This window comes from Epinephelus lanceolatus, chromosome 7 (assembly GCF_041903045.1).
Source record: "Epinephelus lanceolatus isolate andai-2023 chromosome 7, ASM4190304v1, whole genome shotgun sequence".
Taxonomy (NCBI): domain Eukaryota; kingdom Metazoa; phylum Chordata; class Actinopteri; order Perciformes; family Serranidae; genus Epinephelus; species Epinephelus lanceolatus.
This window is the reverse complement of record NC_135740.1, coordinates 35,572,541-35,578,540: the sequence shown is the minus strand read 5'-3', so window position 1 is coordinate 35,578,540 and position 6,000 is coordinate 35,572,541. Positions and strand designations below refer to the sequence as shown.

Here is a 6,000-nt window from a genome sequence, read left to right as displayed (position 1 = left end):
TGGTTCTATCAGGCAAAGCGCAGGCAACAGTAATATAATGAATGTTATAGTTATCAATACAGGGATATTTTGACTCTTAATCATTCAGTGATTGGACTCATAAATTATTGTGCACATTCACATATACACAAAGACACTCATTTACACACATTTTAGCTCAGACAGGCAAAAAAAAAAAAAATTTCCTGGGGAGCTCCATGTGAAGTCAGTGTCACTAAAACTGATAATAACAGGAAGCCTACAGATGACAATTGTACATTTTATAACAGTATCTTTATTTTAAGGACATTGCATTTATCCAGTCTTGAGTCATAGACACATCAGCCTCAATTTTTCGAACATGTGCAAAGGAAGAAAGTATAGCAGGGAACTTTTATTTGTACAAAATTAAAGACATTTCCACCTCAAATTGGTGCAGAAAATTCACCAAGAGGCAGGAAATGAAGTGTCTGACATTTAAGATTTCCCTGCAGAGGTCCCCATTACCTCCTATTTCATATGAGCCCTCCTCTTGTAACGTTACAACGAAACCCACTCTCATATATGCAGACTTAACAAATCTCATCAGGTGCAACAATATACTAAAACGACCCGATTCTTTAATGTAAAGAACTGCAAAGACATTCAAATCTAAAAGCATTTACTGTGAAGAAGTGACACTATTAGGATATTATTGATACATCAGACTGTAACTATCTCTTTGGTGACAGAGCAAACTCTATCTGCTGATGAAGACAGTGAGACGCAGACGAAAGCTTCTGAAAAAGCAGGTTAGTGGAGCAAACTGTAACATACACCACTGACAGTAATATCATACATGAACATGTACTGAGACTTTCAGCTGTATGGAATATGATACTTGGTGGGAATTCAGGTCAACTCTGCTGTTAATGTCAGTTTGTGTCTTACATTTCTTCAGTTAAAACAAATTTTAAAAAAAATGTAGGGGTTCAAAAAGTGAGAGCGTATACTTCCCGGTGAACAGTGGTAGAAGAAATACTCTGATGTTTTGCTGAAGTAAAAATAATTGTTCTGAAGTAGCCCAGAACGGACAAGTCAAACACCAACTCTAGATGGGGCTGTTCATGTTTTTGCGTAGACTGTCGAAGTTCTCCTCCATGCTTGGCACACAGGAGAAGTTTCAGTATTGCACCCTCACCACTAGATTGCACTAAATCCTACACACTGGACCTTTAATAGAAAGAACAATACAAATATTTGCATCACAATACACTTGAAGAACAAAGAGTAAAGTACTCATTATGCAGGCTGGTACATTTCAGAATAATGTATGTTATGTTAATTAGTGTGTACATCACATTAATGTTGCAGCTGGTAAAAGTGCATAAAGGTGGAGCTTAGTTTTTCTACTATATATACTGCTAGTTAGAAAGTGAATTTCAATCAATAAAGTGTTCTCTTCATCCATAATAACACATCATAATGTATGTGCTGATTATATTCTGTATTACTAATCTGAATCTGAAAAGTAGTTAAATGCATCTAATAAATATTATTCATTTATTCTTTCTTTCTTTCTGTAATCAGTTATCCTGACAAGCAGACCTAGGGTCTAGGTACCATGTCTGAAGGGTTACTCTTGGTTCCAAAGGTACCATACTGAAAATATTTGGTGGAAACAGGTCTCAAGTTCCAGTGTCCTCAAACGAGTACTTCTTAATTAACACTATCTTAGCTTGTTACTATTGCTGAAATTGGACATGGTACCTAGACTCTCGCGTTTCCACTGCAAACCGTACCCTTAAATATGGGCGGGGTTGTTGTCATTGACATTTTCAGAACAAAATGGGTTTGTACATTTAGTCCTTCTCAGGCAAGCTCAGGGTTTCAGTGTTGCTGGAGCCCACAGGAACAACACTCCACAACACTTTTTTTTTTTTTCTCCGAGGGAGAATTAAAATATATGCAGTTCACATAACCCAACAAACACTGACTTGCACCCGAGAGCGGTGTGCCCTTCTAAAGCCAAGCCCTGTTCTTTATTTCTAAACCTAAACACGTGCTTTTGTTGTTGAAGGGGAAAATAAACGTTAATTTGCGGTGTTGTACCGATGCAGTGCATTTATTTTGAAAGAGACTGTTATGTAAATTTCCTGTGAAAACAGAAGTGTATTTTGAAAGAAAACAATGCATCTAACAGGTAGAACTTGAACTGGTGTCCCAGAACGTCAACAACCACACACCCTGGGTACCTTGCACGTTGTATTAGGATGTGGAACTTAAGTGTACTGCACTACTTGGTGGAAATGGGACTTTAATTATCGCCTCGTTTGAAGACATTAGGACTTTTTTTTCTTTTAATATTTATATTTTTATTTTATTTTCATAAATAATAAAGACAAGCCAAAGACAACAGTAAACACAGAATCAACATAACAACAATCCACAACAACACTGGACGGCAACAAAAAACAACAGTCACAACATAAACTACAACTCTAGTTTACTGTTTACCGGCTATGCTGTCAGTCAGTGTGCGGACTGGAGATTGGTGGAGCAGAGAGGGGAGGGGGGTCCCCACTTAGTATGGTAAACGAGTATGTGTGTAAAGTTATGAAGTGTGTCTGTTACGCTAGAAGAGTCAGAGTTTGGGACGGAGTGGAGTGTTACCAGAGTTTCTGGAGTGCTCAAATAAACGGGCCTTTTTCCCGAACGCTCCTCTGGTCTCCTGCTCGTGAGGGATTCATTACAATATCGTAACATGGTTTAGATTTCTAAATAAACATTCACCTCATCGCTAGATAGACCTACTCCTGAAAAAGTCGTGCGCAAGGCTTATTGTCCCTACGAGGCCACCGTCATTTACCCGACTGGAGGGGTGAGCGAGTGAGCCCTGCAATCTAGAATTTGACCACTGATGTCACTGTTTTCAACCCATTTTACACACTGGCCCTTTAATGTGTTTCTAGTTAAAATATTGATTTTTTTTTTTTAATTTTTTGGCTTATGGGGTGATTTTGATGGAGTAATTAAGTTAATCCTCTCATAAGTGGATGTAATATGTAGAGATGCCATCTCGGCCGTTTTTCCTTGTTTTTTTTTTTTTTTAAGTCTATATTTTGCTTTACAAAAACGTGAAAAAGCAGCTGTGACCAAGCTATCACGAGGTGAGTAGCATTGTAAGCATAATTAATAGCAATATACTTCAGTTTGTCTGTGTGTTTTTGTATGCAAGCGGGTCTGCTGCGGTCTGCTGACAGTCCAAAATGGCGGCGGTAGGACGAAACCATGGGCGAGTCTGTTGCTATGGGGCGTTCTAATGAGCTTCGCCTCTTGGTATCCATGCTCTTTGCTGTTAGCTAACTGAATATATAATCATCACTGGCATGCAATGCATCTTGGGATAACATGGGCCATTAAGGATTTATCTGTTGCATCCTCCAAATTCTGGGAAAGAAGGCTGCATTTCTCAGCTGCATTTGAAGGAGCCTTCGAAATGGGACAGCCTTGGTTGCACCGATGTGATGCTGCCGATCTTCAAGTGCAGCCTTCGAAAGCTGCAGCCCCTGAACTGAGACACAGCTCTTGATTAATCTGAGTTAACTGAGGGAGCCCTGATAACTGAATTGCCAAGGTGCATACCGTACAAATGTCCCTGGTCTTTAAAATACCTGGAAAGAATAAATTATAATTTATGAATAAAGCTAAATATTCAATATGTTTATTATGTCCGACTTAACAATCAACCCCAATGATACTGTATCCATATTATAAGACAAAGACAAGTGGCAAATCAGAACATATGTGAATTTAGAATTTGTGTTCCGGATTGTCTGGGCAGAGAGCCGTCGGCCATATCGTCCTGCAAACCTTGACTGCAAATCTATAGAAGACTGCTTACAGAATTGCTGACAGGATGAGGAAACGGTCTTCTTGGGGCACCCACTTCGCAGCCTGTCTCTGACATCCCCTGTTATATGGAACCTGGCCTTCAGTTTGCAAATGGTACAAGTGCTCACTCTAAATAATGCCGCAACTTGGTTTTGCGGAACACCAGCTTGAAGTTGCCCTATCGGTGACGGCACCTGATTGTCAGCACATGGGGGTACCAGAAGCTCAAAACAAGAGTCAATAGCAACACCAAAAAAGGTGTTTGGCATTGGCAGAGAAGATTTGGCAAATTTTTCATGGCCGCAACCCACATACTCAGCTCTGCTGCTCATCCCACAAATGCATGTTCCTTACAAATGTGGCACCATTTAAAAGGGAAATAAATGGGGCGTCGGTAGTGTAGTGGATAGTGCCGGTGCCCCATGGCGTCCCATATACCAAGGCGATTTATTGCCACCACAGCGGTTGCAGGCTTGACTCTGGCTTGCGACCCTCTCTGCATGTCATCCGCCCAATCTCTCTCTCTCCCCATTTCACCCTGCCCATTAAAGGCAAAAAGCCGTGAAAAAAATAATCTTAAAAAAATAAAAATAAAATAAAAGGGAAATAAACAGGCTTTCCAACGGTATAAGATTTATTGCCAAGAAGCATTGTTACAACACAGAAATAATCTACCAAACACAAATTTCCATACTTTTTGTACTTAGTTTAGTTCATATTGACTATCTGTAAAGCTTTAGCTCAATGTACCTACTGGCAACTCAGTGTATTATTACTTTTGAGCTACTTTGAACACTATGACATCACATATTTGAGTTTTAGCACTCTAGTTTTTGAATTTGGATTAGAGTTCTTCTTAACTTAAATACTCTTGGACTTTCTTGGACCACAGGACTAAAATATAGTAGTATAAAAATAGGTGAAGTGCCCCTTTAAGTACAGTACTTGGTTGCATGAGCTGTCATGAATAGCTCCAAACACAGTTAATCACAGTTACACGGAGGAAACAATCATCTGTGTTTGCATGTGTTAAGTTCTCCGTCCCTGCATGTCTGCTGCGAGCAAGGCGGGGTCAGTATTTGGCAGCTGTCTCCCGCTGTGTTCAGAGTGAGGGAGGCGGGATTAGTATTTGGCAGGTTCGTCCCTTGAGGGTGTGTGTGAGAGAGACTCGCTAAGCAACGACCTGCGAACGGGCATCCGAGCCAGTCCGAGCTACAAAAAAAGAAGAAACAGGAACCACATTATTTTCGAGTGTCTTTGCAATGTTCCCGACGATATTTCTACACCGTCTGCTCTGATCCCATCGAAGTTGCCGTCTCCCCAGACGTCGGCTCCAGAAACCAAACCAGAAATTAATGCATCTTGCTGCGCGTTCCTGTTTGTTTTGACCTGGTAAGGTACCCGGAGCGACTGATTAGCTCGCTTTGCTAACAGCGCTTCTTCTGGTTCACTCAGCATCTTGGAAGCTAAGTGCTAGCTAGCTAAAGCTAACAGTGTCTGTCGCTCTCTGTTGTCTGTTTTAATGAATTAAGTCACACGGGTAGTTTGTGAATTTATCCGTCGCGGGTGTGTCAGTGTTTGGAGGCTGTCCTCGGGGTGAACGGTGCGTGTTAAACCGTTTGTGGCTCCATTTGTGTTGATTGGGAGCTAACGGCTAACGGCTAGCAGCGGAGGCAGTTCCATCACATCTGTGGCTCCTCCGCAGGCACAGCGAGCTTACTCGGAGACAGAAAAAGAAAAGCTGGTTTAAATAATTAAATATTTGAGGGTTTTATGGATGCTACTAACAGACCTGAATAAATCCTCTTGTTCCCAGTTTTATAGACATTAAATATCTTAGTAATATTTGTGTCTTTTGGCTCCTGCATCAGGAATGTGAGATGCAACGGGCAGCAGAGAGTCACCTGGTTTTGACGGTTATTGTACACAGACACATAGATCCTGTTGTTGTTGCCTCAAGTTTTTCTTCACTTTCGTTTTCTGCTCACACTGTCAGGAAAAGCTTCATCATTTACACAGATGCTCTCCAGCAGCCCGGTTATATTTAAACTGTGTGCAGGAATGTTCTGGCATCTTCTGGCACACTGTGTTTGCCATCAATCTCATTTGTCTGGGCTGTTTCCCGGTGAATAGATTTTCCTGTGTCGT

General features: G+C 40.9%; 1 protein-coding gene across 5 annotated transcripts in view; it reads left to right on the top strand.

Annotated features, from left to right (window-relative positions):
• The first annotated feature begins 5,000 nt into the window (after positions 1-5,000).
• fam13b (family with sequence similarity 13 member B) overlaps positions 5,001-6,000 on the top strand; it is a 124,985-nt gene continuing 123,985 nt past the window's right edge. For 3 of the 5 annotated variants that reach the window (XM_078169495.1, XM_033632711.2, XM_033632709.2), the window contains exon 1: positions 5,001-5,244. The gene's annotated coding sequence lies outside the window, so the exon portion shown is untranslated. The remainder of the gene's footprint in view (positions 5,245-6,000) is intronic. The other 2 variants (XM_033632712.2, XM_033632708.2) reach the window with 1 other exon arrangement.